General features: G+C 36.2%; 1 protein-coding gene across 1 annotated transcript in view; it reads left to right on the top strand.

Moving 5' to 3' along the window:
- CRPPA (CDP-L-ribitol pyrophosphorylase A) overlaps positions 1-27,412 on the top strand; it is a 301,491-nt gene that overhangs the window by 212,324 nt on the left and 61,755 nt on the right. The window lies entirely within an intron of this gene.

The raw sequence follows: 27,412 nt of genomic DNA, 5'->3' as shown, positions 1-27,412 counted from the left end.
TTTTCAAAAGAAGACCTACATGAATTCTTGTATATGAAATTCTATAGCAGGCAAAACTAGTCTATAGTAATAGAAATCAGAACCGTGGAAAACGGAATAGGGGTGATGGAAATGCTCTGCATATTGATGGGGATAGTGCATATACAGTTGTATTTGTTGCAGCTTACCACACTTAAAATCTGTGAATTAAATTCATTAATTAAGCTAGTTTTCACAAGCAATAACTTAATAAATTGTGCCTGTTGCCTTTGCCTCCTTAAGAAGGTTTGTTACTAGCATTATTTCTAAAACTTTGTTTCCAGAATGCTATTAGTTACGATTATCCAGAGAAACAGAACCAGTAGAATATATAGAATATAGATATTAAATAATATATATACATGAATAATAGAATATATTATATATCTATATATTCTATATAGCTATATATTCTGTATCCTATATATTCTATGTATATTCTACAATAATAGAATATATATCTATATCTATATATATATATGTAGAGAGAGAGAGAGAGAGGGCCTGCCACTTGTTTGTGGGAATTGGTGCATCTGAAAACTATAGGGCAGGCAGGCAGACTGGAAGTTCAGGCAGGATTTTTAGGTCTCAGTTCTGAGATAGAATTCCTACTTTGCAAAACCTCAGTCATTGCTCTTAAGGCCTTCAGCTGATCAGATGAGGCTCACCCACATTATAGAGGATAATCTGCTCTGCTTAACATCAAAATTGATGGCAAACATTAATCATATCTGAAAAATGCCTTCACAGCTGTGTCTAGACTAGTGTTGGCCAAACAACTAGGCACGTTAGCCAAGGTGGTACACAAAATTAACCATCATACTGAGGATTGTAGAAGGTCTTGCACAGCTCAGTTGGGAAACGAAAGGCATTTTAGGTTAAAAAAAAAAATTCCAAGTTGATGCACAATGACATAATTTGTGATTAAAATATGCAGCCTATCTTTGTTATAATTATCAGTTCTGTCAATGAAATGAGTAGAATCAGTTTCATGAACTGAGCTGTATGTGCCTGAGGAGGTGAATTATCATCTGCATACTATAGGCCTTCAGGAGAGAGGGGAAACTTCCCTTCTCTCACCTCTTCACCTGCAGGGTCCACAGTCTGTGTGGAAGAATTATGAGTGTACGTGTATTTCAGGACAATGATTGGGTCACATTCACTTGATCCTAAAACTGCTTTGTCAATTGAGTAGGAGCAAATTTCTCTCTATCTCTTTTAACAGATGAATCAACTACAAGGCATGATTTATCCAGAGTTAATCATTTTTTACCAAGTCACTATGCTAGGCATTGTTTTAGAATGTGAACAAATTGCAGAAAATCTCTGCACATGTGGAGCTTGCACTCTAGTGAGTGAAAGAAAAATATATAATAAAAATTTTAAAAAATCATAAAAAAATAACAATACAAAAAAAATCTACAGTAATTTAGAGAGTGGTTGAAAGTGATAAGTATTATGGAAAAGAAAATGAAGTGGAATAAGTAAGGGCACCTTGAGCATCCCGCATGGGGGGTTGCCTCATTAAGGAGGTGGAATTGAAGCAGAGGCTTGAAGTTGCTGAGGAAAAACCTGTGGGTACTCAGGTGAGCCAGTGCCCTAGAGGAAGCAACTAATGCAAAGCCCCAAAGCTTGGTAGCTGTACCTAGAACCATGGTCTTAAGCAGGTCATTCTTTTAGCACTGAAGTATGATCACGGCCTCCTGGAAGCATTGTGCTAGGTGTTGGAGCTGCAATGGTGTCCAGGGATCTCCTAGTTTTACTCTTTTTACCTTAAGTGTTGTTCTTCAACCATGAGGTATAAAGCCACTACAAAGGTCTTCAAACCAATTTTGCTCTCAGAATTTTGTACCGATAATAATTATACATATTATTTTCAAATATAGAGAGAGATTGTAACTGATAAAGGCATTACTAAATGCACTGTTGTGTATTATTTAACTGATAAGTACTCAAAGTTCTATAATCATGCTGGGTGGTATATGGTCTCTAAGCAATTCTGAAATTGAATCGAGTCCTCCTTGTTCTTGGAAATGTTAGAAAAACCTCCGCTGTACGCTGTGAGGTTGCCAGACTGAAGTTGGCCCCCAAAGCCACACTAAAAATTGCTGTTTCTGAAGACAAGGGAGGCCTTATGAAAGTTTGTGACTTGAGGAATGGCATGATCAGACCTGTGTTTTTGGAAGATTTCTTTTTATTGTTGATTATCCAGGGGAAGCCAAATAGAATAAATCTATTGAGGAATGCATATTGTTTAATTATAGTTACTTGGTTCATTTGATCCAAACTGTGCTGTACTTGTTTCCGATGCTTACAAGAGATTCAAATCCTAATTTCTCTGCATCATATATTATTTGAAGCAGTATTTCCAAGTTAGAGGTGTCTTCTATTATAAGTCAATGATTAACAATAGCTTTCCAGCCTGACCTTGCTTGGACACCTTGAGATGAAACAGTGGGAACAATGAAAACAAACCCTTGTGAGGGTATATGCTTATGCTCGCAGGGAAACATCTGGTTTATGTGCTGCAAGCCGACTTGACATTTATATGTTTGGATGAACTTTCATTTTAGCCTCATGTTTGAAAGTCTAGTTTTCAGTTGGAACTTTTAAATTTGATGTTGAAAGACTATGGCGAATCAAAGAATTTCTGTATGAAAAATCAGTAGAGTCCCTCAACTGATACTTATATTGAATGGTTTTAGAGTAGTGATAAATGCATTTTGAGAAAAAGATGAAAATCAGTATATTCAGATTTGAAAGCCAAAGCAATTACATCTTTGTAAAGCATTTCCAGAACCTATTTGCCTTGTGTACTTTAGCTTGGGATTCCCCATGTGATCTGTATTCCATTCCTTTACAGTATTCTTTCCCACTCAGAAAAGTCATTCTTCTGTGATTACTGCTAGTCTCTGTTTTATTTCCTCACACTCACTTTATACACACTCTTGATGAATTATTCTATATCATGCTATATTTTGATCTTTGATGTTACTGTCAGGCAGAATATCAATGTGAAATTGTAATAGTTGTTTGCATTTGTGTTTAATTCAACCTGTGTGGTGCTGGCAACACTATGAATATTCATTCTTTGGCAGGACGTATGCTTCTGGCTTGGTTGCTGATTCAGATTTTCCATGCATGTGGGTATGTGGTAGCTGTTGCTCAAACATCTAGCTGCTTGATTGCTAATGCTTCCCAGTTGCCAGATGATAAATATGCAGCCACAATTTTCCAGACAATATTATTGTCTGGGTAGGAATGAATGTACATTATTTTTCTTGTGTTCTTTTTATCTCTGTGAATATTAAATGAGATCTAGACATGACAAAATGGCTTTTCTGTCTCTAAATTTGTTCTTCAAGTCCTCAGGCTTTTGCCTTTGTGGTAGTTTTATTTACCATGAAGGGATATCTTCACTTGCTAATATACTGGTGACTAGTGAGATGGTCTCAGTCACATTCTTGCTGAGATTTGCTCTGATCCTAATGACCTATGTCAGCCAAAGAGAAGAAATTGCAGTCGTCAAAATCCACATAAAGTTGTTCCTGTGTGTCTGTCCATCAGAGGCTAGGAGATGCTGAGTGATATTGCAGCACTCTAGATATTTGCATGGTAGTCATTCAGTCATTTTAAATTGTCCCTTTTCTCTGTTTCCTTTCTTTTTCTGTTCTTCTTCTCTTTTTGATTATTATGGCTAGAAGACCTGAAATAACAATGCTTAGAACTTATTAAGGAACTTGTCAACCAAATGACATCATATACATTAGTCAGTTGTTATTTATAAAATATATCCGGACTGACAAAAATGACACAATTGTAATTTTATATATATATGTATATATATATATATATATATATATATTTGTCTTTTTGCTATTTCTTGGGCTGCTCCCGAGGCATATGGAGATTCCCAGGCTAGGGGTCGAATCGGAGCTGTAGCTGCTGGCCTACGCCAGAGCCACAGCAACGCGGGATCCGAGCCGCATCTGCAACCTACACCACAGCTCATGGTAACGCCGGATCTTTAACCCACTGAGCAAGGGCAGGGATCGAACCCACAACCTCATGGTTCCTAGTCGGATTCGTTAACCACTGCACCACGACAGGAACTCCAATTGTAATAATTTTTAGATTATCTTTGTAAAATGAGACACTTCTTTTGAAATGTGCATAGAAGTAAATTCAACTTAATATAGATTATACTGTTTTTGAGAAGTTGGGTAAATGGAGGTGACAAATAATGTTCCTTACTGAGGGACTGCAGTGTTCAATGTTACCCTGAATTTAGGCCTCTAGGTTCATTATCTAATGTTAAGTTTACAGTGACCCTATCAGAGGGTTATCACCACCGCTAATGAAACTGAGGCTCTGAGAATTTCTATAAATGGGCTATGGTCATGCTGCCATCAGAGGCAGACCTATAATAGAATCTCAAGCCAGTGTGACATCTGTGCCTATAAATTAACAACTACAATGATGTTTGAGTGTATTATATACACATAGATATACAATAACCATTTCAATAAGTGAATATGGTTTTGAAGCCATACTAATATCTATGTCGAACATACACTTTGATGCTAATCTGTTTTACAGCACTCCCCTGCCTTGTCATATCTTTGCCTTACACCACACATTTGTTCTCACCTTCCTGGCTGTAAAGATTACTTAAAGATGGAAATAAGGACTTTGTCCAAAATCATGCATCTCCTCCTCACATTGATGTAGCTCCTCATTTATCTGAGATCACAAGCTGGGTCACATTGCAGCCTGAAGTGCTCATCCTGGGTATTTGCATTTCCCAACTTTTATAGATGCTTACTAATCTCTAATACAAGCATCTGCTTTAAACATACAAATGTCCATATTCTTCCTAATGATTTTCCCAGTTTTGCTTCTACGAAAAAGATTTGGCTCTCCAGCCTTTCATCAGTCCAGGTAGCTTCTTCATTACCTCCCCAGTTCTCAAGGAATTACTTGATTTCTCTCCACTCTATATGCCCTCCAAACTGCTAGATGATATATGTATATACCAACTCACAGTCTTACTTCTTCTTATATGGAGCCTTAAGTGTTTTTCTGATATCGTATATATCCATATTTCTTCATGATCATTGTAATTGAGCTGAACATTGTTGATACTTGCTCTTTGTTTAATGAGTTACTTTAGATCTTTTAATGTTAACAGAAAAATGAAATATCTAGAATAGTTTAAAAATTAATTATAGGAGTTAGGCGTGAAGAGGATTTAGGAAAATGCTCCATTTCATATGTTTTTTTTTTTCTGTTGTAGCATGGATTATTAAAATGTTAATAAACTTTGGCTAAACCAAACAAAAGCTATGAATGCGCTTATTGAGCCATAATCCAGAAATATTATCATGAGTTTTAGGAAAAGAAAATCCCCTATAAATTTGCTTAGTGACTGAGTGTGTGTTTTCAGTGGACCATGACTAATTCCACACATACGCATAGAACAGAATGGAAATCATATGGTCCAAATGTGCAATGGCCCTAAAGTAGCAAGCTAGGTAGCATGATGAGGGTAATACCTGAGGAAAGAAAACCTTATCTTTGTCCCTTAGTCTCTACATTGCTGAATAATATTTGATGATACAAATTAAAGTTATTTGATATTTTGTTAACTTGGCTATCAAGAAATTGAAAAAAGAGAGGTTTTCTTTTTATTGACTATAACATACCCTCTCAGGTGTTACTCTAAAATCTTTTCTGAAAAGTGAAAATTATGAAAGAAGAGCTTTCTTTTACTTAAGTACTTCATTTCCACTTTTTTTTACATGAGAAAAAATTATTTAAAAATTAGCCTAAAATGAGAATATTAAAAATGTTGCTTTTAACAAGCTTGGACGAGCTGGGAAAAGATCTCAGACGGTCTTTCTGAGTTGAGCTGCCCTGGGGAGGAGCCTCCTGGGTTTCCATTGGCCCTGCTACCTGCCCAAGCCCCCAGGGGGTGCCGAGACCTAGTGGACCAGCTGCATAGGACTGCCAGCTCCAGGCAGGACCCCCTGCAGCCCAGAAAAGCTGCAACAAGCTCGGCCAGACTGTGAAAAGATCCGCCTACCTTCTCAGGCCATCCTTCTGAGTTGGGCTGACCTAGGGAAGAGCCTCTTAGGTTCTCAGTGACCCAGATAGCTGCTCCAGCCCACAGGGGGTGCTGTACTCCTGAGGAACAGCTGCCCAACACTGCCAACCCCCTGCAAGAACCCCACAGCCTAAAAACACCAGAGCAAACTCTGCATGACCAAGTGAAATCTGCTGCCATCGTGGTGTGGACCTCCCAGTCCTGTCTGCCCTCAGGAAGCCCTCCTTTGCTTCAAAGAAACACTGTTAGCCCCATCAACACTCCAGGAAAGCCACACTGCCTCAAAAAAGATTGACCAACAACACCAGCCCTCAGGAAATATTCCACAGCAGTGACAAGGCAAACACTGCCCGATCACGGAGAGTACAACTCCCTCAGGAGAAAGAAAACAACAAGCAAGATGAAGAAGCAGAGAAACCACCCCCAGTCAAACCAACAGGAGAACTCACCTAAAACAGTCAACAATGAAACAGATCTCTGCAGTCTGACAGACCTGGGGTTCAAAAGAGAACTAGTGAAACTACTGAAGGAATTAAGAGAAGATATGAACAGGAATGCAGATACCCTCAGAAAGGAACTAGAACATATAAGGAGGAGCCAAGAAAAACTAGAACATTCATTTGCAGAGATGCAAACGGAACTAAGGGCAGTAAAAACCAGAATGAATAATGCAGAAGAACGAATCAGTGATATGGAAGATAGAATAATGGAAATCACTCAATCCGGTCAACAGACAGAAAACCGAATCAAAAAACTGGAAAGCAATATAAGAGACCTATGGGATAATAGAAAGCGGGCCAATCTACGCATAATAGGAATTCCAGGAGGAGTAGAAAAAGATAAGGGGATGGAAAATACATTTGAAGAAATTATCGCTGGAAACGTCCCAAATCTAAAGGATGCTGGGTTCAAGATACAGGAAGCACAGAGGGCCCTGAACAAACTGAATCCAAACAGACCCACACCAAGACACATCATAATAAAAATGGCCAAAGCTAGTGATAAAGAGAGGATCCTAAAGGCAGCAAGAGAAAAACAGAATGTTACCTACAAGGGAACCCCCATAAGAATATCAGCTGACTTCTCTACAGAAACACTACAGGCCAGGAGGGAATGGCAAGAGATATTTAAAGTGCTCAAAGGAAAAAATATGCAACCTAGAATACTCTATCCAGCAAGAATATCATTTAAAATAGAAGGGGAAATAAAAATTTTTTCCAACAAACAAAAACTTAAAGAATACAGCAACACAAAACCCAGGTTAAAGGAAATATTGAAAGGGCTTCACTAAACCAAAAAGAAAGGAAGGAAAGGGAAGAAAAAAGAAAAGAAAAAAAAAAAAAGAAGAGGAAGAACTAGGACTGAGGAAACCACAGTCAGAGAGCAGTCACTCAAATAAGCCAGCATACAGATTTAATCATGAACATGCTTCAAACAAAATAAAATTAAAAAGAAAAAATAAAAAAGAGTCATCAAAACCATAAAATGTGGGCAAGGGATGTTAGGAAGTAAATAACCCTTTTTGTTTGTATGTTTCTCTTCTTAATTTTAATATAGTAATGAAGTGTTTGAACTTACAGGACCATCAGGCTAAAACACACAATTATGGGAAGGGGTTAGTATACCTAAAAAACAGGGCAACCGCAAGCCAAAACCAAATGTTGCATTTGCAAAAAATGAAAAAAAAATACACTCAAGCAGATAATAACAGGAGATCATCCAACCAAAGAAAAAAAAAAGAAAAAAAAAGAAAACAAAGGAAGAATGGAGAACCATAGAATCAACTGGAACACGAGGTTCAAATGGCAATAAATAATCATCTATCAGTTATCACCATAAATGTCAATGGACTGAACGCCCCAATCAAAAGACACAGAGTGGCTGAGTGGATAAAAAGGCAAAAACCTTCAATATGCTGCCTACAAGAAACTCACCTTAGGACAAAAGATACATATAGATTGAAAGTGAAAGGCTGGGGAAAAATATTTCACGCCAATAGACAAGACAGAAAAGCAGGAGTCGCAACACTCATATCAGACAAAATAGACTTTAAAACAAAAGCCATAAAGAAAGACAAAGAAGGACACTACTTAATGATTAAGGGATCCATCCAAGGAGAGGATGTTACTATCGTCAACATATATGCCCCAAATATAGGAGCACCCAGATACATACAACAAATATTAACAGACATAAAGGGAGATATTGATGAGAATGCAATCATAGTAGGAGACCTTAATACCCCCCTCACATCAATGGACAGATCCTCTAGACAGAAAACCAATAAAGCAACAGAGATCCTAAAGGAAACAATAGAAAAGTTAGACTTCATTGATATCTTCAGGACCCTACATCCAAAAAAAGCAGAAGACACATTCTTCTCAAATGCTCATGGAACATTCTCAAGAATCGACCACATCTTGGGACACAAAGCTAATCTCAATAAATTTAGGAGCATAGAAATTATCTCAAGTATCTTCTCTGACCACAATGCCATGAAATTAGAAACCAACCATGGGAAAAGGAAAGAGAAAAAACCTACTGCATGGAGACGAAACAACATGCTACTAAAAAACCAATGGGTCAATGAGGAAATCAAGAAGGAAATTAAAAACTACCTTGAAGCAAATGATAATGAAGACACAACCGCTCAAAATCTATGGGATGCTGCGAAAGCAGTGCTCAGAGGGAAATTTATTGCAATACAGGCCTTTCTCAAAAAAGAAGAAAGATCCCAAATGGACAACTTAACCCTCCACCTAAATGAATTAGGAAAAGAAGAACAAAAAAGGCCTAAAGTCAGCAGAAGGAAGGAAATTATAAAGATCAAAGAAGTAATCAATAAAATAGAGACTCAAAAAACAATAGAGAAAATTAATAAAACCAAGAGCTGGTTCTTTGAAAAGGTGAACAAAATGGACAAACCCCTGGCCAGACTCACTCAAAAGAGGAGAGAAAGAACCCAAAGAACCAAAATTAGAAATGAAAAAGGAGAAATCACAACGGATACAGCAGAAATACAACAAACCATAAGAGAATACTATGAAGAACTCTACGGCAACAAGTTTGACAATCTGGAAGAAATGGACAATTTTCTAGAATCTTACAGCCTGCCAAAACTGAATCAAGTAGAAACAGACCAACTGAACAGACCGATCACTAGAAATGAAATTGAAGAGGTCATAAAATCACTCCCTACAAATAAAAGTCCAGGACCAGATGGCTTCACAGGTGAATTTCATCAACCATATAAAGAGGAATTGGTGCCCATCCTCCTGAAACTCTTTCCAAAGGTTGAAGAAGAAGGAATACTCCCAAAGACATTCTGTGATGCCACCATCACCCTCATTCTAAAACCAGACAGAGATACCACCAAAAAGGAAAACTATCGCCCAATATCATTGATGAATATAGATGCAAAAATTCTCAACAAAATCTTAGCCAACCGAATCCAACAACATATCCAAAAAATTATACACCATGACCAGGTTGGGTTCATCCCAGGTTCACAAGGATGGTTCAGCATTCGCAAATCAACCAGCATCATACACCACATTAACAAACAAAAACTCAAAAATCATATGATCACCTCAATAGACGCAGAAAAAGCATTTGACAAAGTCCAACATCCATTCATGATCAAGACCCTCGCCAAAGTGGGTATAGAGGGAACATTCCTGAATATAATCAAAGCCATTTATGAGAAACCCACAGCAAATATAATCCTCAATGGGGAAAAACTGAAAGCCTTCTCACTCCAATCTGGAACAAGACAGGGATGCCCACTCTCACCACTGCTCTTCAACATAGTTTTGGAAGTCCTAGCCACAGCAATTAGACAAACCAAAGAAATAAAAGGCATCCAGATAGGAAGAGAAGAGATCAAACTGTCACCGTATGCAGATGACATGATACTATACATAGAAAACCCTAAGGACTCAACCCCAAAACTACTTGAACTGATTAATAAATTCAGCAAAGTAGCAGGATATAAGATGAACATTCAGAAGTCAGTTGCATTTCTGTATATCAGCAATGAAACATTAGAAAAGGAATACAAAAATACGATACCTTTTAAAATTGCACCTCACAAAATCCAATACCTCGGAATACACCTGACCAAGGAGGTGAAGGACCTATATGCCGAGAACTATAAAACTTTAATCAAAGAAATCAAAGAAGATGTAAAGAAATGGAAAGATATTCCATGTTCCTGGACTGGGAAAATCAATATTGTAAAAATGGCCGTACTACCCAAAGCAATCTACAGATTCAATGCAATCCCTATCAAATGACCCATGACATTTTTCACAGAAGTAGAACAAACAATCCAAACATTTATATGGAACCACAAAAGACCCAGAATCGCCAAAGCAATCCTGAGAAACAAAAACCAAGCAGGAGGCATAACTCTCCCAGACTTCAAGAAATACCTACAAAGCCAGCAGTCATCAAAACAGTGTGGTACTGGTATCAAAACAGACAGACCAATGGAACAGAATAGAGAATCCGGAAATAAACCCTGACACCTAGGGTCAGTTAATCTTTGACAAGGGAGGCAAGAACATCAAAGGGGAAAAAGAAAGTCTATTCGGCAAGCATTGCTAGGAAACCTGGACAGCTGCGTGCAAAGCAATGAAACGAGAACACACCCTCACACCATGCACCAAAATACACTCCAAATGGCTGAAAGACTTAAATATACGACAGGACACCATCCAACTCCTAGAAGAGAACATAGGCAAAACACTCTCTGACATCAACATCATGAATATTTTCTCAGGTCAGTCTCCCAAAGCAGTAGAAATTAGAGCAAAAATAAACTCATGGGACCTCATCAAACTGAAAAGCTTTTGCACAGCAAAGGAAACCCAAAAGAAAACAAAAAGACAACTTACAGAATGGGAGAAAATAGTTTCAAATGATGCAACCGACAAGGGCTTAGTCTCTAGAATATATAAACAACTTATACAACCCAACAGCAAAAAAGCCAATCAATCAATGGAAAAATGGGCAAAAGACCTGAATAGACATTTCTCCAAAGAAGATATACAGATGGCCAAGCAAACACATGAAAAAATGCTCAACATCGCTGATCATAAGAGAAATGCAAATCAAAACTACCATGAGATATCACCTCGCACCAGTCAGAATGGCCCTCATTAATAAATCCACAAATAACAAGTGCTGGAGGGGGTGTGGAGAAAAGGGAACCCTCCTGCCCTGTTGGTGGGAATGTAAACTGGTACAGCCACTATGGAGAACAGTTTGGAGATACCTTAGAAATCTATCCATAGAACTTCCATATGACCCCGCAATCCCACTCTTGGGCATCTATCCGGACAAAACTCTACTTAAAAGAGTCACGTGCACCCGCATGTTCATTGCAGCACTATTCACAATAGCCAAGACATGGAAACAACCCAAATGTCCATCGACAGAGGATTGGATTCGGAAGAGGTGGTATATATACACAATGGAATACTACTCAGCCATAAAAAAGAATGACATAATGCCATTTGCAGCAACATGGATGGAGCTAGAGACCTCATACTGAGTGAAATGAGCCAGAAAGACAAAGACAAATACCATATGATATCACTTATCACTGGAATCTAATATCCAGCACAAATGAACATCTCCTCAGAAAAGAAAATCATGGACTTGGAGAAGAGACTTGTGGCTGCCTGATGGGAGGGGGAGGGGGAGGGAGTGGGAGGGATCGGGAGCTTGGGCTTATCAGACACAACTTAGAATAGATTGACAAGGAGATCCTGCTGAATAGCATTGAGAACTTTGTCTAGATACTCATGTTGCAACAGAAGAAAGGCTGGGGGAAAAAATGTAATTGTAATGTATACATGTAAGGATAACCTGACCCCCTTGCTGTACAGTGGGGAAAAAAAATGTTGCTTTCATCTTGTCTGATAGATATATTCAGCACTGTGCCCATTGGGGAATCAGGATGAGGGGGAGTATTTCAGAAGGCAGAAATGGGGGCTAGCAAGAACTTGTTCCCTTCCCAAACCTGGAAATCTCTTTTTTCTGTCCAGGAAAATGATATCAGTGTGCTTTGGACCCCATGGTGATTTGGGATTGCTTTTTATTGATCCTCTTTCTGGCATTTTATAGTTGCTTTCTGATCTTACTCCACCATTTGTTGGTGGCTACATATGGGATAGATACCTTATCATTCAGATAGAGTTTAGCCACAATGATGCTTCACTAATAATGAAATTTGCTAGAAAAATAATAAATAGAATTCTTTGACCATCAATTTCCTCTTGTAAAATGACCAGAATGCTAAGTGGGTTACAAACCCGAGTAGTATCCATGAGGATGTGGGTTCAATCCCTGTCTTTTCTCAGTAGGTTAAGGATCTGGCATTGCTGTGAGCTGTGGTGTAGGTCACGGATGCCGCTTGGACCTTGCATTGCTGTGGCCATGGCATAGGCAGGCAGCTACTGCTCTGATTCAACACCCTAGCCTGGGAACCTTCATATGCTGCAGGTGTAGTCCTAAAAAAAAAAAAGCCGAATGCCAGAGATGCTCTATAGTCCTAACTATCTTCAATTTATTTTGATTAACACTGGGGTTTTTGTTGGTTAATTTATGAGATACTTTATCTGTTTAACACTGTAACAGAGGGGTTTTGTTCCCAGTGGGCTGATTTATTAGGATGTTATTGAAATCATGTTTATAAACCACAGCAATAATCTATAATTTTGTAATTCATAAATCATTTTCTGTTTAAACGAATTTTGCTGTGGCTTGTTTATCTCAGCTCCCCATCTCCCCTTAAATTCCTAGTAAACCTTTTCATATTACATAAACTTTAAAAATCTTAAACTTTTTGATACTAATTAAAATTATTTCAGGCATACAATCATTATTGTAATTTTTCCAGGAGAAAGTATTTCTCCTGTTATCTGTATTAAGGTTGCCTAACAGCAATTAGTTGACCAGTTAAAGAAGAATCTGAAATAATGTATTTCAGCTAGATGTCAAGAGATATTTTATGAAACCAATGCCACGTATGGATTACATATGTAGTTTTTATTTATTGTTCAGTGGTAAATGTTTACCATCCTTTCTGGCATTTGAACATTAGCTTTACAGATTGAGAAATAAATACTGATGATAATCAATATTACACTAGTTCTATTGCTCATTAGAGATTAATTATATAGTTTTCATGTCTCTGTATGGATTGTATATGGAATAGATTAAAAAACTCTTAAGTTATTTACTATAAGCAGAATGATCTGATTTAAGAAATTATATATGTTGGATAGTCAGTGCTCTTTGATTTGCTAATATTTAGTCTATATAGCATTTCTAAATGTTTCTTAGTATCAAAGTATAAGATCTAATTTTTTATTAAAACATTTTAATGGACATTGATTATGTATATATGTATATTAATATATTTTAAATTATTTTAAGTATTTTAAGGTCTACAGTAATTCATTTTTTTTTTCTTTTTTAAGAATGTCTTACATTTAAATATTCTCTTTTCTTTAAAATAACTCTCATATACCTCAACCAGTGAATAACATAATGGTTATTCACATAAGCACCTAATAGGATTAGAGAATTTAGGCAACCTACCTATGGCTAGATTAATAAATCTGCCATTATCGTCATATACGAAATATATCATCCTCCAATATAGTAGAGAGCACACAACAGATACAATCCTATATGATATATTTGTTGCCTTCTTAAAGCTATGGACATTTTGCCTCTCTCAACAAAATTTTGTTATTAAGTGTATAAAAAATTATATTGCTAATTCCCAGCCCTGCCAACTGAATGTTAAAATCCCTTGCAGGCCTTTTAAGAAATACTAGTGTCTGGGTCCCACCCCAAATCAGTTAAATCAGAATCTCTCAGGGTCAGGAAATGGAGTTTACTTCTGGAAATCTCAGGTGATTCTAATGTGCAGCATGGATTGAAGACCTATAGTCTATATGGTGCAACATACTTATCAAATTATTATTATAATATTTCATTTTGACAAAATTTATATACTTCTCTGGCTTACATATTTGCTTAAAAAACAAAAAATTAATCTTTCATTTGATTTATGATCTTGTGATTTTATTGCTGATGTTCAGAAAGTATAGCTTTCTTCATATAAATATATTCAATGAATGTAATCTATCAAAATGTAATGGGTAGGCTACTGTTGCTGGTCATTCTATGGAAAATTCTGATGTAAATTAACATAAATTCTTTTTAAAAAAAAAAGACTTGTTCAAACAGCTATGGATGTTACCACACAAATGTAAAGCATAATCTATTAGTTTCCTATTGCTAATGTAATTACTAGTGGCTTAAAACCTAGTGACTTGCATAGAGGGAACCTACCTCAACATAAAGGCCGTATATGACAAACCCACAGCTAACATGATTCTCAATGATGAAAAGCTGAAAGAATTCCCGCTGAGATCAGGAACAAGACAAGGATGCCTGCTCTCACCACTATTCTTCAACATAGTTTTGGAAGTCCTAGCTATGGCAGTCAGAGAAGTAAAAGAAATAAAAGGAATCTAACTTGGAAAGGAAGAAGTAAAACTATTGCTATTTGCAGATGACATGATACTATACATAAAGAATCCTAAAGACTCTACCAGAAAACTGTTAGCACTCATCCACGAATTTGGCAAAGTTGCAGGATACAAAATTAATACACAAAAATTGGTGGCATTTCTGTACACTAACACTGAAAGATAAGAAAGAGAAATTAGGGAAGCAATCCCATTTACCATCGCATCCAAAAGAATAAAATACCTAGGAGTAAACCTACCTAAAGAGACAAAAGACCTGTACTCTGAAAATTGTAAGACACTGATGAAAGAAATCAAAGATGACACAAAGAGATGGAAAGATATACCATGCTCGTGGATTGGAAGAGTTCATATTATCAAAATGGCTATACCACCTAAGGCAATCTACAGATTCAATGCAATCCCTATCAAATTACCAAGGACATTTTTCACAGAACTCGAACAAAATATTTTAAAGTTTGTTTGGAAGCACAAAAGACCTAGAATAGCTGAAAACATCCTGGAAAAGAAAAATGGAGCTGGAGGAATCAGGCTCCTGGACTGCAGACTATACTACAAAGCAACAATCATCAAAACCATATGGTACTGGTACAAAGACAGAAATATAGATCAGTGGGACAGGATAGAAAGCCCAGAATTAAACCCACACACCTACAGCCAACTTAATCTATGACAAAGGAGGCAAGAATATACAGTGGAGAAAGGACAGCTTGTTCAATAAGTGGTGCTGGGAAAACAGGATGACCACATGGAAAAGAATGAAATTAGAACACTCCCTAACACCATACACAAAAATCAACTCCAAATGGATTAAAGACCTAGATATAAGACCAGACACTATAAAACTCTTAGAGGAAAACATAGGCCAAACCCTCTCTGACATAAATGACAGCAACATCTTCTCAGATCCACCTCTTATTAGAGTAATGACAATAAAAACAAAAATAAACAAATGGGACTTAATTAAACTTCAAAGTTTCTGCACAGCAAAGCACACCCTAAAAAAAAAAAAAACAAACAAAAAAAAAACGAAAAGACAACCCACAGAATGGGAGAAAATCTTTGCAAGTGAATCAACAGACAAGGGATTAATCTCCAAAATTTATAAACACCTTCTGCAGCTCCATACCAAAAAAACAAACAACCCCATCCAAAAATGGGCAGAAGATCTAAACAGACAGTTCTCCAAAGAAGACATACAGATGGCCGAGAAACACATGAAAGGATGTTCACCATCACTCATTATTAGAGAAATACAAATCAAAACCATGATGAGGTACCACCTTACACCAGCCAGAATGGCCATCATCCAAAAGTCCTATGAACAATAAGTGCTGGAGAGGGTGTGGAGAAAAAGGAACCCTAGTACACTGTTGGTGGGATTGTAAATTGGTGCAACCACTGTGGAAAGCAGTATGGAGATTCCTCAGAAAATTAAAGATAGAACTACCATTTGATCTAGCAATCCCACTCCTGGGCATCTATCCAGAGAAAACCACGACTCGCAAAGACACATGTACTCCAATGTTCATTGCAGCACTATTTACAATAGCCAAGACATGGAAACCTAGATGTCCATCTACAGAGGAGTGGATCCAGAGGATGTGGTACATATACAGGATGGAATATTACTCAGCCATTAAAAAGAACAAAATACCAGCATTTTTAGCAACATGGATGGACCTAGAAATTATCATGCTAAGTGAAGTCAGCCCTACAATGAGACACCAACATCAAATGCTTTCACTGACATGTGGAATCTGAAAAAAGGACAGACTGAACTTCTTTGCAGAACAGATGCTGACTCACAGACATTGAAAAAACTTATGGTCTCTGGAGGAGACAGTTTGGAGGGTGGGGGGATGTGCTTGGGATGTGGGATGGAAATCCTGTGAAGTAAGATTGTTATGATCATTATACAACTACAGATGTGATAAATTCATTTGAGTAATTAAAAATGCACACACACACACACACACACACACACACACACACACAAAACCTAGTGATGTAAAACAACACGGTTTATTATCTTACAGGTCCTAAGGTGAGAAGTCCTAAAATCAAGGTGTCAGCCAAGTTACATTCCTTTTCAAGGTTATATATCCTTTAGGGAAGTAAACACACTATGGTTATAATTCCTATTCCATATCTTTGTAACCATTGTCATAAATGGAGACTGAACCATATTTATGGAGGGTTTGATACCTGTCATGCAATGCAACTGATGGTCTATACACAGCTATAGTAACATAGCAAATGCAAAATAAACATTAGATATTAGTAGTAGTAGTATAGCAACTTTATCATTAAAAATGCTTATGTAGACATTTTAGCAGTAGCAAATTATCTCTCTTGATAGATTGATGTATCTATTCAGGATATATATGTTCACTGAATGATTTTATTATGTCATATAGTGTTAGTGATATCCTGAGGTAGATATAATTATGTAAAAATCAGTCACTGATATTCCCCCTTCAAATGAATATATAATACTGTATTTAGGAAGGAAATTTAAAAGTACTTTGAGAGTATTTTCTTTTGTGTCTCAGAGGGTTAAGAACCCGACATAGTCTCTGTGAGGACGTTGGTTTGATTCCTGGCCTCGTTCAGTGGGTTAAGGATCCCGCATTGCCACCAGCTGCAGCATAGGTCACAGATGAGGCTCAAATCTGGCATTACTATTGCTGTGGGCTAGGCTGGCAGCTGCAGCTCCAATTCCACCCATAGCTTGGGAACTTCCATATGCCACAGGTGCAGCCATAAAAAGAAAAAAAAAAAGTATTTTGAGAGGTACAACAATGTATTTTTAGTTCAGAGAAGAAAGGTTTTTGATAATTATAAATATGCTGTAATTTTCCTTAAAACGAAAGCAAAATGGTTTGTCCCACGAGTTCCCAGTAATTCATGTAAGATTGTGTGTATATGCATGAATGGTTTTGTTAATCTTCATGTTCTATGAATTCTTTATTTTAAATTCTAATAGCATTACAGACCTAAGTATGAACCTTTAGATGTCATGCTCAAAAGCTGTACTTCACATGGTTTTGGAATCACTAATAACCCATCTTGGGCTCCTTCCTAAATATCCTTAAGATACCAGCTGCCAGAAATCATTGCAAATGCCATATTACTCTTTGTGTATGTCGCTTCCATCTGTTACTCTCTTGCAATACGTCCTACTTTGTTTGATAGGTGCCAAAACCTTCCAAAGTGAGTACCCTGTGGCTAAACTCAGCAGCCAGACTGATTCATCAGCAGCCAAGGTGAAGATCTCAGAATTGCCTTTAAAAACACTCAAATGTCTTGAGGAAGTTCCAGTCAAACTTGCCATTTGTCTCTTTTTATTTCTTACCCTGAGCAACAGCTTAAGAAACCTCTGTTAATCGTTTCTCTGCTATTTACACTTCGTTGAACTTCTCTTTCCTGAATTGATGAAAGAAGTTGGTGCAGTAGGTGTACAGAAAGATAAAACAAAATTTACTTAGTATTTGCAGTGCTAGGAAAACCACAGTTGTTTTAGTAGGTCCACAACAATTCAAAGAAAAATAGCCCTTATTATGTTGGCCCATGTAAGAAGAGGTCCAGTTTTATAAAATTATCACGTATTTGCTGTTGCTACTTAGCTCCTACTCTAGTTTTGTTTTAAAAAGAAAGATAGATGATTCTGTGAAAAAGAAATTTATTTGCTTAATTTTTTATTTTTAAATGATTTTTTTCCATTTTAGCTGGTTTACAGTGTCGATTTTCTACAGTACAGAAAAGAGACCCAGTCACACATTCATATGTACATTCTTTTTCTCACATTATCCTCCATCATGCTCCATCATAAGTGACCTGATATATACTTCCCAGTGCTATACAGCAGGATGATGTTTTGTGTTCAAGGAGTGTATGTTTTCACTGGTTTTTAAATAATTTGCTTTTGAACTTTTTAGTGTTGAATAATCTTTGATAGAAATATATACATTATTTTGAGTTATTATATCCATTTCTCTAATTTATAGAGAACTACTCTTCAAGGGATTATTTCTAGACCTAACTGATCATTGGACCTCCACAACCTTAATTGTAACTGCTTCATAGAGTTATGATTTGGTGTGTTACACAGAGGCTTGGTGAATGGAAAGTATTCTATCACCACTTTATTTTTAAAGTAATTAATGTACCTCCATACTATTTTCCATAGTAGTTGTACCAGTTTACATTCCCACCAGCAGTGCAGGAGGGTTCGCTTTTCTCCACATTCTCTCTAGCATTTGTTATTTGTGGACTTATTAATGACAGCCATTCTGGACTGGTGTGAGGTTGGTACCTCATAGTAGTTTTGATTTGCATTTCTCTAATAATCAGTGATCTTCAGCATTTTTTCATGTGCTTGTTGGCCATCTGTATATCTTTGGAGAAATGTCTATTCAGGTCTTCACCTTGCTGTACAGTAGAAAATTGATGGAACACTGTAGACCATCTATAATGGAAAAGATAAAAATCATTATAAAATTTGAAAAAAGTAAATTAATGAATCTGACCCAAATAAAACATACTATATACTTGATCCCTTTTTGGATACTTATGTTTAGCACTTTTTGTTTTGAAACTTTCAATATCTGTCACCTAAATCTGTCTATCTTGTACAGTTTTATTAGTTTTAAAGAGGATGTCCAGTAACAACCAGTACAAACAGGGTACAAAACAGTTCCCTTACCTTGAAAAAATTACCTCACTCTTCATTTTTTAGTCATTTTCTCTTTGACCTCTAATGCCTAGCAATAACTGATTTCTTCTTTGGTTTGGCCTCTCAACAATAGTAGTATAAATGGGATCCAACAATATGTGTCCTTGGAGTCTCACTTTTTTTCACTTGGCATAATGCTGTTGAGATTACCCTGTGTTTCTGCATATATCACAGAAACTTCTTATTGTTGAGTAGTGGTCTTTTGTGGTGGATGTACCTATATTTGAGCCTGAAGGGTATATTTAGTTTGTTTCAAGATTTAGGTGATTATAATGCTGGTATAAATTTTCCTGTACAGGTTTTTATGTGACCAAAAGTTTTCATTTTTTAAGAGTAAATACTTGGAACTGTGATTGCTGGGTCATATGGAAAGTATACATTTAACTTTATAAGAAGATTCCTAAATTCTTTTTCAGAGTAGCTGCTATCATTTTGCATTATCACCAGAAATGTCTAATTTTCACTTACTTCACATCAACATTAGTACCTGGTATTATGAATTTTTAAAATTTTATCTATTCTAATAGATGTGTAATGGTATCTCATCTGGCTTTAATTTCTCTAATTACTAATGAACATCTTTTTGTGTCCTTACTTGCTATCTATCCAGCTTTTTGCTGTGAATCATCTGTTCAAATCCTGCCTATTTTTTAATGGCCTATTAATGTGTCTTCAGAGTTTTTAATATGTACTGTAGAAGAGTCTTTTATCTGATAATTAACAGTTTTTATCCTCTTCTATAATGTGTCTTTTTTTATCTCATAATGATGACCTTCACAGAATAAATACTGATTTTTGTGAAATCCAAATTTATCATTTTTTTTCCTCTATGGAGTGTCTTACATTAGAAAAGTTTTTTTTTTTCAAAGCTGTATTTTTGACTCCTTTATTTAGACTGTAATTTACATAAAAAATCAAAAGCAGATTAAAATTTCACCATTAGGGAGATAGTTGTATATTCAGCCTACCCATTGTCTTTATTTTTTTTTTTTAAACTCCATGCTCCCAATCCATCCCACTCCCCTCCCCCTCGGCAACCACAAGTCTATTCTCCAAGTCCATGATTTTCTTTTCTGTGGAAAGGTTCATTTGTGCCCTGTATTAGATTCCAGATATAAGTGATATAATGTGGTATTTGTCTTTCTCTTTTTGACTGACTTCACTCTGTATGAGAGCCTCTAGTTCCATCCATGTTGCTGCAAATGGCATTATTTTGTTCTTTTCTATGGTTGAGTAGTATTCCATTGTGTATATATACCATATCTTCCGAATCCAATCATCTGTTGATGGACATTTGGGTTGATTCCGTGTCTTGGCTATTGCGAATAGAGCTGCAATGAACATGTGGGTGCATATGTCTTTTTAAAGGAAAGTTTTGTCTGGATAGATGCCCAAGAGTGGGGTTGCCAGGTCTTAAATTAGTTCTATGTATAGTTTTCTAAGATACCTCTATACTGTTCTCCATAGTGGTTGTATCAGCAGTACATTCCCACCAAGAGTTCACATGGGTTCCCTTTTCTGCACACCCCCTCCAGCATTTGTTATTTGTGGACTTATGAATGATGGCCATTCTGACTGGTGTGAGGTGGTATCTCGTGGTAGTTTTGATTTGCATTTCTCTAATAATCAGGGATGTTGAGCATTTTTTCATGTGCTTGTTGGCCATCTTTATGTCTTCCTTGGAGAAATGTCTGTTCAGGTCTTTTTAATTATTTAAAAAATTGTGATAAATACACATAACACGACGCTTACCGTTTTAACCATTTTAAGTATGCTGCTCTGTATTATGTATATTCACATTATTGTACAACCATCCCTGCAATCCATCTAGAGAAAATTTTTCATCTTGCAAAACTGAAATTTTGTTCCTATTGAACAATACCCAATCCTTATTTTCCTTACTTCCAACCCCTAGCAACAATGATTCTCCCTCTACTTCTATGAATTTGACTATTATCCTTTCTGAGTAGAATCATATAGTACTTTTCTTTTTATGATTGGCTTGTTTCACTTAGCATCATGTCTCAGGGCTCATCCATGTTTTAGTGTGTTTTTCAGAATTTCCTTCCTTTTTAAGGCTGTATAATATTTCATTTTATGTATATATCACATTTTGTTTGTCCATTCATCTGTTGATGGGCATTGGGTTGCTTCTGCCTTTGACTAGTGTGAATAATATTACTGTGAACATGGTTGTATAAATATCTATTCAAGATTATTCTTTCAATTACTTTGGATATACTATAACCAGAAGTAAAACTGCTGGATCATCTGCTTAATCATATTTTTAACTTTTGAGAACTGCTGCAAAACTTTTCCTAGAAGCTGCACTGCTTTATGTTCCCACCAACAGAGCACAAGTGTTCCAGTTTCTCTGTATTGTCACCTACACCACTTGTTATTTGTTTATTAATCTTGCGATGATAGACATCTAGTGAATATGAAATGGTGTCTTACTGTGATTTCGATTTGCATTCCCCTAATGGTTAGTGACGGAGAGCATCTTTTTAATGGGCTTATTGCTGTTTGTGTATCTTTGGGGAGATGTCTGATCAAGTTTTCTTTGTCTACTTTTATTTTTTTTTTGTAAGGCCACACCTGCAGCATATCAAAGTTTCTTGGCTAAGGGTTGAATCCGAGCTGCAACTGCAGTCTACACCACAGCCATTGCAACACCAGATCTGAACTACATCTGCGATCTGGCAGTAGCTTGTGGCAATGCTGGATTGTTAACCCACTGAGCAAGGCCAGGGTTCAAACCTGCATCCTTACAGACACTGTCAGGTTTTTAACAGGCTGAGCCACAATGGGAATTCCTCTTGGTGTATTTTTTAATTGAATTGTTTGTCTTCTTTGCTAAGAAATATGTTATTCACTTCAAGAGTTTTTGAACTCGTTTTACAGGACTTAGTTATTATACATGCTTAAAGGTTTTTGGTAATTCCACCCTTGGGGTCTTCTTGATGTTTGTGTCTGTTTATTCTCTTTTCCCTTGAGAGTTGAGATTATTCTGCTTATTTGGGTTCTGACAAGTAAGTTTTTTAATTTTATCCAGCACATTTTAAATAGTACACTATGAAATCCTGTACTGTTAAAATCCTATCAGAAATGTTAATTTGTTTTAACACTATATCCATCTAGGTATATTCAAATTTCAAATCCTCCTGTGCCTCCTGAGGGCTGTGGATACAGTGTCAGTTAAGTTTTTCAAGCTTTTGCAATGTTACACAATCATCTCACCACAGGGGAAAGCCTGGGACCTGAGCAATGTTCTGCATCATAGTTTAGTCTTCAGATCTTTTACAATATTTATTTGTATCAGTTCACATATGTGTGATTCAGAGTTTACCAGGACTTTATACACAGATTTAGGGAATCCTTTTTTCCCCACTCTATATTTGTGGTACCTCTGCAGTCTTGGCTCCCAAGGACTTCTGAAAATTTATAGCTCCAAAGGCTAAAGACTGGGATTGCTATTGCTGAGTTTTGGATGAAGGAAAGTCATTATAAGAAATATCCATATGACATTTGTGTATATTTTGGAACAAATTCTAAATATATTTATTCAATAAAGCCTATATATGAATTTTTCAGGACCATTCACTTTTAGGATAAAAAATACTGCTTCCACCTAATTGGTGAGTCCATTTTTTCCAAGAATCAGAGTAATGGAAAATGATATAACTGCTTCTGTTAAAGCAAGATCTGGTTTTATACTAAATTTTAGATTTGAGACATAATGTTGCTTTGGATGATGTCAAAGTTCAGAGGTTTGGGGACTGATAACAAAACATTCAACAATTTTAAGTCCAGAATGACTCATAGTAATAGGTAAAACAATTTTTTTCCAGTATCAAAACTGTCGTTCTGTCTCTTCTACATAAATATTTTATTATTTCCATGTTTTTTTTTTCTTTTAGTTTCAGTAGAGTTGAAGAGGAAATTAGAATACTTTAGAGAGTTCTATGGTTTGGGTTTATATTATATTTAAAACTGATCAATTTAAGATTCCTAAACATCAGGTTTTCAAATTGTTCCAGTTTCCTTGATGTGTGCTGCCAAATTAATTTTGTTAACTTTAACATTAAAACTGTGCCTCTAAGACCCATTTTCACTGGTTTCCATGAACTGCCTAAAAATGCAGTATTTTTCCACCAAGCCATTTTAGCATATAACGATAAAGAATTTCCAGATGTTCAAAAAAACAGAAATTGCCTCCTGTGCTCTCAGTTGGAGAACTGAAGTACATCTTGTAATTGGTTTAAAAACTGGAAATGTTTACAGTTTAGTTATTTTATCCTTCAAAAAATGGGGTGAGTATTACATTATAGATTGTTCTCTCTCTCTCTTTTTTTCTTTTTTGGCTGCCCCAGGGAATATGGAGTTCCCTGGCCTGGGGTCAGATCTGAGCTGCAGTTGCAACCTTTGCCTCAGCTGGGGCAACAGTGGATCCTTAACCCTCTGTGCCATGTGGTGATCAAACCTGAATCCCAGAGCTCCAGAGATGTTGTCAATCCCATCACACCACAGTGGGAACTCCACATTACCTGTAATTACTTTGAAAGTTTTGCCGAGTAATGTAAGTGTTACTTTCAAATCTTGTTTGGAATATATTAACTGAGAGATATGATTCTTTTAGGTAATTTAAATTATTGAATTTTTCCTTAAAAATTTCATCTAAATCTCCATGCTTTACATTTTAAATTTATGCAATTTAAGGACTTCCCGATTGATCAGGTACTTGATGTTAAAAATAAAATTAGAACTGGGTACTATTATCTTCCTCTAATTCAGTAACTTTTTAAACCTCTATTTCTCTTTTTCATTTAATAATTTTTTTCCTTGTGAATATGCGTGAAAGACTGGTGCCTTCTGATTTATAATTGATTTTATTTGGAAGTGAATTTTTTAAAACAGGAATTGGCAAACTGGCCAATGGGCTAGATTTGCAGATTGCTTGGTTTTGTGACTTAAGTTTTATTGAAATACAACTGCATTCATTCATTTGTGTTGTCTGGGGCAACGTCATGCTACAAGAACAGAATTGGTAGTGTGACAAAGACCATTTGGCTCATAAACCCTGAAATACTTATGACAAGTTTCCTTATACAAAAGATTTGCTCAGCCTTACTTTGTGAAATGAAGATGACAAATCTTGATCCTTTCATTTTCCCTTACCTTTGAGATTTCTAGATAATTCAAGTTTTCTGAGTTACACCAGAATATTGCTATCAAGCCATTACTCATTTCCACTAAAAGCATGTTTTCAGTGTGTCACCGGTTCTATGCATGAGAATTTAAGCCATTGCCATGGTTGTTGCTATTTCAGAAGTTTCACTTCACCTTATTTTTCTTTCTTCCTATTGAAAAAGTTTTTACCTCAATAACCAGCCTAGTATGTCTTTTTGTGCTGATTATGTTAATTTAGTTCACCTTGGCAGCCTAGCTTGAACATTTATTAAATAAAAAAAAATTTTAATCCACCTTTTATGCTCATTTTTATAGCTTTTAGGTTACATAAAAACAATATCTGTTCAGCTGTTTTGAATATTTTTGTTCAACAAGGGAAGGTATAAAATTAATAGGGTATGATTAAGTAGAGTTATTGTAACTCATGAATTCTCTGTTACAGAGATATTCCAATGCACATACACCCATTTCAGGGAGTTTTAGTAGAAAAAAATAACCTTTTGATTCAACTATGAACATTATATGGACTTGTAACCTAAAAACCTGTCAGTATTATTTAAGATGTAAGATATGTTTATTAATATATTTAGAAATGTATCTTGAATTCTTACCTTATTTAAGATGTAAGTTATGTTTATTAATATGTTTAGAAATATATCTTGAATTCTTCAATATATATTCACTGTTACAGACTTAGGAGGTACAATAGTAGAGAAAATAAATGGAAAAAAAACCCAAAAACAAACAAAAAACCTCACCAAAATAGAGAAAGTAAGACAAAAACTCCTGACTTCACTGTAGCTTACATTGTATTGGGAGCAAACAGACAACAAGAAAGTAGCAGGTGAGGAGTGCTTAAGAAAAAGGACATATTAAAATAGGGAGTCCATATCCAGAATGTCTTCAATAATCTATACTTCTACCAACGGTGCATGAAAGTTTTTAGATCTCCACTTTTGACAGTATTTGACACCCTAATTACCAATTTGATAAGTATAATTTATGTCTTGCCTCAGTTTCTGTCTTTGCTACTAATGAGTTGAGCAACTTTTTCCGTATCTTTATTATCATTCTGAATTTCCTTCTTTCTTGGTTGGTTTAATCTTATCCTTGGTCATAATTTTATTGAGATGTCCATCTTTATTGTGGATTTGTGGGAATTCCTTATAAATTTGTCCTTCATTGGTTTTAGACATTTGGAGGAAAGTATCTTTTTTCTTTTTTTTTATTGTTATTTCCCCAATACAATTTTTTTTCTACTGTACAGCGTGGTGACCCAGTTACACATACATGTATACATTCGTATACATTCTTTTTTCTCCTGTTTTCATGCTCCATCATAAGTGAATAGACATAGTTCCCAGTGCTACACAGCAGGATCTCATTGCTAATCCATTCCAAAAGCAATAGTTTGGATCTATTAACCCCAAGCTCCCAGTCTGTCCCACTATCTCCCCCTCGGCAACCACAAGTCTATTCTCCAAGTCCATGATTTTCTTTTCTGTGGAAAGGTTCATTTGTGCCCTGTATTAGATTCCAGATATAAGTGATATAATGTGGTATTTGTCTTTCTCTTTTTGACTGACTTCACTCCGTATGAGAGCCTCTAGTTCCATCCATGTTGCTGCAAATGGCATTATTTTGTTCTTTTCTATGGCTGAGTAGTATTCCATTGTGTATATATACCACCTCTTCCGAATCCAATCATCTGTTGATGGACATTTGGGTTGTTTCCATGTCCTGGCTATTGCGAATAGTGCTGCAATGAACATGTGGGTGCATGTGTCTCTTTTAAGTAGAGTTTTGTCCGGATAGATGCCCAAGAGTGGGGTTGCCAGGTCTTAAATTATTTCTATGTATAGTTTTCTAAGATACCTCCATAGTGGTTGTATCAGCGTACATTCCCACCAAGAGTTCACATGGGTTCCCTTTTCTGCACACCCCCTCCAGCATTTGTTATTTGTGGACTTATGAATGATGGCCATTCTGACTGGTGTGAGGTGGTATCTCGTGGTAGTTTTGATTTGCATTTTCTAAATGCTAATGTTTTTCATGCTATCCTTTGAATATCAATTTTTAATATTTATGTGATGTTAGTCAATTTTCAGCCTTGTAATTTGTGGTTTAGAGGATAAGTTGGTTAGATTTATTGAGGTTCAATTGACACAAAATAAAATTCTTTGTTTTAAAGTGTAGTTTATTGAGTTTTGCTAAGTGTATATAGTTCTGTAATTACTATCAAAATCAAGATATCAAGGAGTTTCTGTCATGGCTCAGTGGTTAATGAACCTGACTAGTATCCATGAAAACCTGGGTTTGATCCCTGGCCTTGCTCAGTGGGTTAAGGATTTGGCATTGCCATGAGCTATGGGTAGGTTGCAGATGCAGCTCAGGTCCAGCATTGCTGTGTTTATGGTGTAGGTTGGCAGCTGTAACTCCAATTAGACCTCTAGCCTGGGAACTTCCATATGCTTCGGTATGGCCCTAAAAAGCTAAAAAAAAAAAAAAAAAAATTAAGGTATCAAACATTTCCATCACCACAAGTGTTTTCATGCCCCTTTGCAATTATTCTCCTCCCTTGCCCCCCAGTCCCTGGCAATTCCTCATCTACCATCCTCTGCCCCTGTGGTTTTGTGAAACATACAATATATACATAGCCTTTTTTTCTTTTCTGTTTAAAAAAATTTTTTGAACATCTTCGTATATAAATAACATACGAGATTGCATTCCCTTTATCTTCTATTAACTCATTGATTGACTTTCCACATTTAGAAACTTTAGTGTAAC

This window comes from Phacochoerus africanus, chromosome 11, assembly GCF_016906955.1.
Source record: "Phacochoerus africanus isolate WHEZ1 chromosome 11, ROS_Pafr_v1, whole genome shotgun sequence".
In the NCBI taxonomy this organism is placed as follows: Eukaryota; Metazoa; Chordata; class Mammalia; order Artiodactyla; family Suidae; genus Phacochoerus; species Phacochoerus africanus.
The sequence above is the reverse complement of the archived record's forward strand: the minus strand, read 5'-3'. Positions and strand labels throughout refer to the sequence as shown.